The sequence below is a fragment of the Canis aureus genome, chromosome 30, assembly GCF_053574225.1.
Source record: "Canis aureus isolate CA01 chromosome 30, VMU_Caureus_v.1.0, whole genome shotgun sequence".
NCBI lineage: Eukaryota > Metazoa > Chordata > Mammalia > Carnivora > Canidae > Canis > Canis aureus.
This window is the reverse complement of record NC_135640.1, coordinates 15756112-15768217: the sequence shown is the minus strand read 5'-3', so window position 1 is coordinate 15768217 and position 12106 is coordinate 15756112. Positions and strand designations below refer to the sequence as shown.

The window sequence follows — 12106 nt, the reverse complement described above, 5'->3', positions numbered from 1 at the left end:
CTAATATCTGCTGGGACAGGTCAACCTTGCTCTCTAAATGGGGAGCGGTGTTTCTTTCACCTGATTTACCAGAGGGTAGCTCTCTGAGGAATGGGAGGTTCTTTTGCTCAGTACTCGTCACAAGCTTATTAAAAGACAGAGAACTTCAGGCTCTCTAGACAGGCTCTGAAATGTGATGACAATTTAGTTTAAAAACCTTTGTTCCAAAATTATTACCAATAATTTTTTAACAGCACAACTTTTAAGTATCTGACAGGAAATATATTTCTCATTTTGCAAATGCTATGGGAAAAGTGATGAGTTCACAATAAGAGAAGAACAACTTTATTTTCCTGAAAGGACTTTAGGGAAAGCGATTGAAGAAATTCTGGGAATGAAATTATGGACATTTCCCACAGAACTTCCTTAATTTAATATTTTCACATTTTCTTTGTGTGTGTGTATGTGTGTCTAACGTGTGTTTGTGGGTGTAAGGCAAAATTCCTAAGGTGTATTACAAGTTTATTTAGTTTAGAGATTGCTTTCTTGCTAGTAGCACTAACTTTTAATCATCATGGCCATAAGAATTTTTTATTTTAATGTTTTGCTTTTAGGTGGTTGGGTTAGCTATTTTTGTGTTTGGATTAAATATTTACTTCATGGGCCTTGCTGGATACTTTTCAGTAGAACTGGTGGGCATATGACTATATGGGCTACCATGAATTTTAATAATAGTCAAGTATAAAATTATGAGTTTAAAAATAAATATCAGAACTGAAATTGAGGAATGAAATTTATATATCTTTCAAATATTAACTAAATTCTCTATAAGGGTCCAGTGTCATTTTATGCTTAAGATATCTTACTTAGGCTTTTCAAATTGAGATATATGCATCTACAGTTTTAGCAATTAAGGTGGAATATTTTACTTTTCTTTTCCTTTTAACTTCAGTTTGGATTCAACAAATCCTTCCTGTCTACAAAATGAGCCTTGTTCTTTCTCAGCTCTTCCATTTCTAATTTCTTACAGAAGTTTAGAAAGATCAGTAATATTACTTCCACTTTTAATGTGAAAAGACTATCATATGGAGGGATTAAAATTATTTCTCTAAAATTATTATGTAATAAACTAGAAATTTAAGCCGAGGCTATTTAACTTCAATTCTTTTCCCAAAAAGTGCACAGTTGCTTTTATTTGAAACTATTACAATAGTGATACATGAATATGCCTATGTAAAAATATCTAAGATATTGATTATTTTTTCCTGGTTACTTGTTAAAACTGGTTTCATTCATGTACATAAAAGAAAATGTGATTGTGCAGAGTTATATGCTCCTCACTTTCAAATAACTCCTAAACACCTAACAGTTGACCTTGTGTCCTCCTTTATAAGAGTGGATTTGAAAGGCAGAGTCAATATTTACTAAGAGTATTCTTGGAATAATTTACATCTAATAATCAAGATAGAAGACAGTGGACATTCAGATGCATTTTAAAATTGCTTAGTGTGAACTTGAAACACAGTTACAATTTGCTTTCAGAGTAAACTGCCAGACTTTACAGTGAATAGTCTTTAAGATTCCTTGAACATTGGCAGGTAGTGTATGCCTAAACAGGATTTATGAGAAGAGGAAGTTAGAAACTGAACAATTTTATTTTTTGATACATGACCACATTCATAAAAAATTATTTAAACTTTATATATGCCATGGGTGCTTTGTCTGATACGGACTGATTCAAAGTGACCCTCATTTTAAGTCTTGAGAGAGAGAGACAGAAAGGAAAAAGAACTTTTAAATTTGTTTCAGCTTTGTTATTCACTTTAATTCTTAAGTGGTAATAATCTGTTCTACTTAAGTTTTTAAAAAACCATTTGAGTTACAAGGACAATTTGTGATTGTTTGCAGGAAGATGCATATGTGTGTGTATCAGTGCTCAGTAGAGCCTTTAGGAGTATGGGAAGAAGGTGAGCAAGAGCAGTAAATACTTCTTGGAGTCTCATACACTTTGAACCTGTTTTTTTTTTTTTTTTTTTTTTCCTGTGATAGACCTGATATATATATTTACATACGGGAACTAAGTATATGTTAGTTAGTATACTAACTTTGCATCTGATTGCAGGATTCCATATACACTCATGGCTCAAGTATTCTTGAATGAATCAAGATAATAAATTCTACAGCTCTTAACCATCTAAACAATTCCCTTTGGGGCCTGGTATTAAAAGGATGACTTGTAATGATTTTTCTCAAAATCTTTCAGATCCTATAAAGTAACTCAAGCAGAGTATGTGTGAAGCTCATCATTGTTTAACGTCTCAGAGAAGGTGTCCACTTGAGAGTGCTGACCAAAGCCTTATTTTTCTTCCTGTGCAATTCTTCCAGATAGATGGTTAGCTGAGTGTGGAAGGAGGGAGAGAGGAAGATAAGAAAGGATATATCATTTTCTTCCTCATGAGAGAATGAGGACCATTATACATCTTTATCTACAAACATTCTGGACAAGAGTGATTTGCATCATTGATTAAGGGCTGCTTCAGGAACTGGGGACATTACTGCCCTAGAATTTCCAGACAACCCTGGACAGGCTGAAGACAGCCCTGGTGATTAACCCCCGCCCCTGCCAGTGGCAGAGTCACTGCTTAGGCCTGGATGTTGTCTGACCTGTGTGAATGAGAATAGTGAGTGCTTAGCCCATATAGGTGGAACAGTAACAATTCTTACTACAGGAGTATCATGAACATTCATTGATGAAAGTGAGTTCCTTTTTTCACATAGAGGATGCCCATTGGGTCATGCTTTCTTGGATAAAAATTTGCAGAGGAATGAATTGAATTTTGGACTTTGCTTTTCTAAAAGTGCCATGTTCACTTAGTTGCTTATTGAGTAGCTGCTTAGTTGCTACATGAATAGTTCAGAGTGGGTATGAGATACTAACGAGAGGAATGAACATTTTAAGTCTTACATTATGAGATTCATTCCTTATCTCCTTTTGTAGTGACACTTGATAGCATAGGGAGTAATAGAAGAGATTTACTGCAGAAAAATATGGAGATGTATGAACAGTGGATATGATTGACAACTACAGTTTTCACTGGATTGTTTTAAGATAGCTTTGGATAAACACATTTTATTCACCACATAAGAGAAACTAAGAGAAAGTAGAGGAACTGGGAGAAAGCTAGAAGGTTGACTTTAAGACAAATTTGTGATTCTTAAAATGGGCTACATGATAAGGAAAAAAAAAGCAGAAGTCACCAAACAAAAATTTTGCCTTGCATAATTCATGAATTTTTCTGATTTGTTGAATCAGTTCTTTAAATGCATTATTTAAGCATAGGAAGAGTTATTGAAAATTACACTTTTTAATACAAATACACATTTAGTGAACTATAATGGAGATAAAAGAATGAACAATCCAATTATTTTTCCTGAGTTAAAAATTCCCCTTTTTTCATTCCAAACAACACTAGCAGTTTAGTGTGATGTACTGTGTATTACTTGAGCTCCAGAATTTGCAACTAAAAAGGATGCAGATGTTGAACTTCATTTTTCATGGGTAACTGTAATGTGAATGAGTAGTGAAATTGCAAAAGACAAGTGAAGGCGTTCAGTAATTCTCAAAGTAAATAAAAATAAGGTTAAATTGTAGCACTCTTATTATTGGACACTCACTAAGAAGTAACAAAAATTATCACAGTTTATCCCGGAAATAATGCACATGCATCTTGAAGTAATAAAGTGTCTTGCAAATCTGGGTTTGAAATTGTCTTTTGGCTTATAGTGATTATAATATATATAATGTATGAACTTGAAACAAATGGTGTAGGCTCTCTTAACCTCAGATGCTTCTTTTATGAAATGGGGAGATTACTAGTATCTAATTTATAGGTTCTTTGTTTATGTTTTGCCTCTTTGCGTAGTCTCAAGTCCAAGTGGGCGAGACTGCTATTTTATTCTTGCTTGTTATATTCACCCTACTTCTACCTTTTATTAGCTGTGTGGCATTGATCAAGATCCTTTTTGTGATCTTTTCTTTATAAATTGTGAAAAAATTGCCTGTTTTGAAGAATTTCTAGCACGTTAAAAATTCGATAAAATCATTTATATAAAGGACTTATTGGCACATGAGAGACAATATGTATTTTTTTCTTGTCTTCTTATATACTACTATGGAGATACTCCACATTTTATTTCCAAATTTTTGATTCCCCTCCTCAGAGTCAATGTCAATCTTGCATGAAACATTCACGTCTCCTACTTTTCTTCTGATTAAACTCTAGAAAAGTAGGAGAGTTCTCACAAGTTTTATTGTACTTAAGCTTGTGAGAGGAAGCAAGCTAGATCTCAGAACAAGTTTTGATAAGAAAAGGGACATATGGGGTGAATGGGTGACGGGCACTGAGGGGGGCACTTGACGGGATGAGCACTGGGTGTTATTCTGTATGTTGGTAAATTGAATACCAATAAAAAATAAATTTATTATAAAAAAAAGAAAAGGGACATATTTATTCCACTAAACATGACTTCCTCCTATCGTTGACAGTTTAGTACTGTCATTTTGTTAGCAATAAGTAAGACTTTCCTGTTTGTGGTACATAATTTATGACTGGACTTAATCCAATTAACATAAATATAATGTACAGTTGGGCAATGATTTATCTTTAACAAGAGGAAAAAATGGACATGATTTTTTAGTATTGCTTTGAAAATCTTTCAAATAAACTTTGATACTGTTGGTGAAGGTAGCATCACAAACAGTCCTAGTGGTGTTCTTGATAGGTAATATTTGAATATTCTACATATTGTCCCAAGATTGACTTAATAGGATTTAATTTCAGATATAACTTCTCTGCTAAACAGGAAGATTCCTACATGAAGATGTTTGTTCTATCACATATAGGGTTGTTCAAGACTATCTTGAAGAGTAAAGAGAAAATTTTCATCTCTAAAGTAGACATACTGGTGTTCATATTGATTGGATGTTTAGGATCATATTAATAACATAGCTTAGGGGTAAACAAGTAGCATATATAGTTATCAAGATAAATCCTCTTTTTAACACCCCATTTTTTCCCCCTAGGACTTTCAAGTTCATCGCTATTTCATTTTCTTTCTTTGGCTTATTATAATGGTATCTTAGTTTCCTATGGCTGCTCTAATAAATTACTGCAAACTTAATGGCTTAAACAACAGCAATTTATTGTCTTACAGTATTGGAGTTTGGAATTCTAAAACCAGTTTCACTGGGCTAAACTCAAGATGTCTGCAAGGCTGATTCCTTCTGGACGCTCTGAGGGGAGAATCTATTTTCTTGCCTTTTTTTGCCTTTAGTGGCCATCTGAATTCATTGGCTTAATGCCCCTTCCTCCATTTCTTTTTTCTTTTCTTTTTTTTAAAATTTTTTTATTTATTTATGATAGTCACACAGAGAGAGAGAGAGAGATGCAGAGACACAGGCAGAGGGAGAAGCAGGCTCCATGCACCGGGAGCCAGACGTGGGATTCGATCCCGGGTCTCCAGGATCGCGCCCTGGGCCAAAGGCAGGTGCCAAACCGCTGCGCCACCCAGGGATCCCCTTCTTTTCTTTTTTAAAAATATTTTATTTATTTATTTGACAGAGAAAGAGAGAACACAAGCAGGGTGAGCAGCAGGCAGAGGGAGAGGGAGAAGAGGGCTCCCCACTGAGCAGGAAGCCCAATGTGGGACTGGATCCCAGGACCCCCAGGATCTTGACCTGAGCCAAAGGCAGATACTTAACTGACTGAGCTACCCAGGTGCTCCCACCTTCTGTTCCTCCATTTTCAAGGTGCATTGCTCCTATCCTCTCTGTCTCTACATTGCCCTTTCCTTTAACTTCCTCTAACCCTTCCATCCTTCTTTCAAGGACTTTTGTGATTACACTAGGCTCACTGGATCATCCAGGGCCTCTATCTCAATATTCTTAATTCAATAACATCTTCAAAGTCCCTTTAACTGGGTAAGGTAATACATCCACAGGATGTGGGGATTAGGGGGAGAATGTCTTCAGGAGCATTATTCAGCTTAACATAAATGGTAGTAATATTTGTGTGCTTTGGGACCCTGAAATTAATGTGCTTGCTTCCTTGTGGGAGAAAATATAAATTTGGGGATTTTTAGAACTATTAGAAGATATTGATGGGTAATTTTCCAACAAAAGATACTGATCCCTTGAATTCATTAGCTCTAATTTTAGTAAAGTGTAAGTGAAATCATTTGTATTTCTAGGGTCAAAAATATTAATTAAACCTATTATCTGTCAAATCCAACATCTGATGACTTAACTTTAAGTTACATAGAGAAGTATATATGATAGTTCTTATTTATGAAGTTAGCTCTTATTTATAAAGCCAAATCAATGGAAGAAACCACAGAAAGCTTGGAGCCCTTTTAAAACTTTTCAGGGCATATTCAAGTGGATGCCATTTAGTAGTTCCATAATAACTGGTGCTTTTCACAAATATTCATTGTGAATATTTTTTCATGAGTTATATACACGATTTGTAGACTTCCAGGAGAAGTTTAATGATGGTCATGTCAGCTTTTCAAATCTTTCTGAAATCCAAAAGAGAACTTTTGAATAAGATGGATTAATTTCCTTCCCTATATTGTTGCCAAAGGGAACAAGAAATGCCCTGCTCAAATTAATTTAATGCAAATGAATTCTTACTGTCTCACAAGTTTGTCCTTCATTTTTCTTAAAATTATATTGTAAATGAATGTGACATGCTTTACTGGTTGTTGTGCAGGGAGCATTGTCCTTCCTAAAAGCTCTCTCATTTGTCAAAAAGAAGCCATTAGGAGAAAAGTAAATTATCTTATCTGATCACAGTATTAAGAATGACCTTAAAACTATAAATTTTATTATTGGTACAATAGCTGAATTGTCTTTGCAATTGTGGAGATTCCAGAGAAGCCCTTGCTAAGGTACAAAGCTGTTATAATCATTCAAAATCCACTTTTTCTTTTACCTTGTAATGTGTGTGGAATGCAGTTTTGCTTATTGCTATCTTTTTGCTTTCCATAACTGATTTAAATACTCTTAAGTTTTTAAATATTTCTAATTTTCTTTAACATTTTTCATGTCAAACAAAATAATTTTCTGACTATCCAGCTACAAATAAAAGTTGTATAACATGCAATTGGACAAGGATGATTATGAATTTTCATTTTTGATAAAATACTGTGTATTTGTCCCTTTGCACATAAATACAAAATATTTTAGTGAGGGAAGATGAGATTGAGAGAAGGAACTTTATTGATGTGTAAGTATTTCTTTATAAGAAGAAGAGTAATGTACAAGCATATTTTTGCTTTCATGTCCAGATATATAGTAGTTGCACAATAAATGGTGTTTTTCTACTATGGAGGGGGCATCTCCAGCCATGCTATTCATGAGAGCAAGAACTTCAACTCAGCTTTCAGCAGCCATAAGTAAAAAGAATGGTGTGATAGGCTGCCTGTACATATGGCTCTCTTTAGCAGGCCAACTGTTACTTTTGCCCACTCACATCACTGAGGACATATGGTATTACTTTGGCTGTGGAAGCAAGTATGTGTGGACATGTCCCAGTGTGGGTATAAGACTGCTGGTTGTCTTCCTCTTGTTGCTCATGCAACCAACTGTCTCTGGGTTGAAACTTATTATCCATAGCACTGAATTTGAGGATAGTAAATGACATAGTTCTTATTATTGACTGATACTGAAGTAATATGATTAATATTTTCTCTAGGTAGATCACAAGACCTAGCGGATGTTTGCCATTATAAACATTATAAGGAGTAATGGCTTTTTCAAGAATAAATGTGAGAGTTTTTTTTAAATCAAAAGCTGACTCATTAAAAAATACAGGATTATATAGGACCAGAGCAGTAGAGGAAGCATCAGAAATATGGTTGAAATAATTTACTTTGTGGAGTAATCAATTAGTGAAATTTAACAATGAATCTATTGTTAACTGTGACTACATGGAAAAAAAAAGTAATGAGAAAACAGATGAGAAAGGCTAAAATGAAGAAAGTTGTCTAACCCCAGCATGATTTATTTTATAGAGTTCACAGTGTTGTAAAGCAATTTTAAAAAATTAGATCCATTTTTTTCAGTATAGTGTGTTCTGAATTTTTGAAGGGAGGCATTTCAATACCTGTAACAAGTATGTATTTTTAGTGATGGCTCTAGAACTCCTACATCGAAAGGCTTTTAAGATGCAGTTTGATTGGGAGGCAAGGCTAGAGGGTGTGTGCTGAGATAGCATGTGCGCAAACCTCTGGATCACATACATCAATTATCTAAAGAGAAGAATGGCACATGCTACTAAGGATTATGGGGAAGATAATGACATTCACTGTAAGTTACATTTTGCTGCCACAACTGGCAAATTTATAGAATCAGGATTTGTTGTAGATTTCTTTTATAATCACTTAGCAGTTTCATGCACTGAATTCTACAAATCTGAACATTTTCACTAAAACTCTATTTGCTAAATACTAGGTAAATAAAATCAAGATTTGTATAGATAACATTGACAAGTGTGTTTTTTCCAGAAGTAAAAATGATAAATTTTCAAAATGCTTTTAAATATCACTTTTTCTGCAAAATCTCATTTCAGTTTCAGTTACTTTGGCACATATATTAATCACCATTAAGGCTGTATGTGAAATATTTGGCAATATGGGCATCACAGATTTATGGTGATGGTGACTGATGCACAGTATACAGCATCCTTATTGTTACTCACTGGCCTTGAGAACTTTGATTTTCATACTTTTTCGCCTTGCTGTACCACTGACTGACAACTTTAACTTATTAAGTTCATCAAAAAATATATTGTCTTTCAACTCACTGATTTAATTTTTTTGATCACTATGCTTACTGTGATGAAGTATCAAATTGTCAAGGTATTATATGAATATGGCAGTTCAGAAGGAAGCAAGCCAATGAAAACAAACATGTTTATTACCCAGCTATATAATATGTTGATTTTATTAACAGAACAAAATATATAGTTAAAATTCTGAGTGAAATTCTCTTTTTTTTTTTAAAGATTTATTTATTTATTTTAGAGACAGTTTGGGGGGTGGGCAGAGGAAAGGAAGAGAGAAACTCAAGCAGTCTTTATGCTGAGACCAATGTAGGGCTGGATCTTATGACCTCGAGATCACGACCTGAGGCAAGAGTCAACTGCCCAACCGACTGTGCTATCCAGGCACCCTTTTTTGATATATGTATACCTATTTTTGCAATTGACCTCCCTATGTTAAGTATTTGTGCACATACATATATTGAGTTTTAGAGATCTTAGCAAAAAGATTAATCTCTTTTTTTAAAGATTAATTTCTTAAGGTGACTTTCAAATATGTATAAATTATGGCAAAGTTGACATAAAATGACAACATAGGAGCCATAAAAATGAAGACTAATAGGAGATACTTGTTAAAAACATTTCTAAATTAACTGGTTTTGATTTAAATGCTTTTTAGTTTTTAGCTGAGGAAAAGAACAAAATGGAAATTTTATGCAAATCATTCATATTTGTTGTATATATATGTACATATATGTGTATTATAAATACAAAACAGATGGCATACCATTTAGCCCATAGATTCATACTTATCTGTATATATGTATTCATTATGAAAATGAGTGCATGTGACATATATGTAACAGCGTACTTTCATTTTTACATTCATTACTTTTCTCACTTCATTAGCAACAAATTGAAAAAGGAGAAAGTTCTATTTGTTAATTTCATCTTCCGTATTCTGTTCTTTCCAGGCTCACATTTATGGCTTTCTGTTGTTATTTTCTTTGTGACCAGACCTTTAGAATGAACAAATATATTATAATCTTTGGTGGTATTTGGAAAGCAGTGTGTCTCTGTAAAGAGTCCACGTACATGCACATGGACACATGCAAAACTGTCATGAACGTTTTATTTTTGACAGAGAAAAACCAGGTAATTGTTGAGGGTATGGTAGCACTACTGCAATAGAAAACCAGATATCTATCAGTCTAATCATTAAACAGATGTTTTTGGAGCACCTACCTAGTCCCTGACACAATTTTAAATAATAGAAATGTAGCTATCACAGATTTCAGTCTCCACCATCAAAGGCAAATTGCAGGACAGATTGGTCAATCTGAAACACAATTCAGAACCAGAAAATAAAGTTTCTGTGTTGTTCAAATGTCATTAAAACCATGTTATTGCACACTGAAACCATAAGAACGCAATTCCTCCATCCATTCCTTCAGGGGATAAAGGTGAAGGAGTAAATATAAAATTAAACTTGAACTTATGTTATTTAATAATTACGTAATGTTACATAATTTCAATAAACTTAAAATCTGCTATATTATAAAGATGATCTTTCAGATCAATGGGAAAATGATAAATTATTCATAAAATAATGATCAAGTATTGTTTTTAAATAGTTGCTAAAAGTTATAATACGCCATTCATAAGAATTAGTTTCACAATAGGCATTCAGTAAACTCCTCAAAATATAAAGAAAAAATCTATAAGCAGATATTATTTGTAATATTAGGGCTAAATTAACTTTCTTAAGTACAGCCCAACTAAAGACAGAAACTCATAGAGATTGATGGCTTGGACTTTGTTAAAGTAGAAAACTTCAGTATTTCAAATGATACCCTGAGTTGGTAGAAAAAGAAACTGCCAAATCAGGAAAAAGTATTTGCAATTCATTTGACATATTTGGCATATAAATAGTTCAATAAATCAATAAGAATGGTCCAATAGAAAAAAGGACAAAGTACTTTGGCAGAAAATGTTGAGATTGATATGAACACTAAATGTATTAGAATCTGTATTGCTAATAAAATTAAAAAAATAGAGGAAATTATTTATATAGAGGTATTTGTGATATTTTAACAAAATTGTAGCATGAATTTATTAACTCTGTAAATAAAGCTATAAAATTGTCTGTAAAAGTTTAAACAGGTTCATATTCATATAGTTTGTTTTCTATTAGTTTTTTAAAATGTCTGCATTTTCCAAAGTATATTCATATATTTCAGAAGTATGTATATCAAAGTATATTCAGTATATATCAGAGCATACTCTTTGCTGTTGAAAGCAGCCTTTCAAATATAAACTCACATATCATTTTTTCTAAATTCTACAGGGTAGGGGCCAAGATTCCTCATCAGAAACTATATTTCAATTATTATTTTATTGTTTTTAGTAGTTTCTATTTGACTTAACTGGTAGAGGAAGACTTTTTTTTTTTAAACAAAGCTTTCTGATGTACTTTATTTTTTATTTATTTTTTTATTGGAAAGAGCTTTTATTTCCTTAAGTGTTTTGTTGCCTAAGTATGATGAGTATCCGGCAGTGGAATTTAGTGGAACAGATGCTTATTGTGATATATGAGATGCACTTGTTTCCCTAAGCACACATAGGCATGAAATGCATCTGGCTTCTGTACATAAAAGTCAATTATGCTCCCAAATGTGTTTCTGTGCATTACCCAGACTTTGAGGGGCAGAAATCCCACTATTCCTTCAAATAGGGGCTTTACTCGATCATGAAGTTTAAGTTAGACTACAGGTTGAAAAATACTGCATTTCAGTCTGGTGACAGAGCCTGAGCAGGAGATGTTACCATTGTGTACTAAAGTGGTAAGTCACGCAGACAAAGCATCTTGTGTGTATATGTGCGTGTGTGTGTGTGTTGTGGGGTGCATGCCTAAAATGAGAGAATCTTGTAAAGCAGAGCATAATCAAGTATGAGAACATATGGAGTACATAAGAAATGAAATCAAGTTCAGGAAAGAAAAATAAGAGTGGGGGGGGGAAGGAGGAAAAATGTTAATGAAGATAAGCTTTAAAGAAAATAGGACTTTGGGTAAGTAGTGATGAGAATAAAGGTATTTGGTAAATAGGGAACTAGCATCCAGAGTATGATGGAAAGGAATTTGGCATATGTGCACATATTGCTGGGGTTATAATATTCAGAAACCAGACCTCTTGAGGTATAGCAACTATAGTTCCTTTTCTATTCTCTAGTTACCTTGAATATTCCTTTTTAATTTTAATAAGACCATTTATTTGTGTGTGATGGGTTAACATCAAGAACATGAG

General features: G+C 33.5%; 1 protein-coding gene across 1 annotated transcript in view; it reads left to right on the top strand.

The window, feature by feature from the left end:
- The window catches only part of ROBO2 (roundabout guidance receptor 2), a 1635852-nt gene that overhangs the window by 617 nt on the left and 1623129 nt on the right, over window positions 1-12106 (top strand). The window lies entirely within an intron of this gene.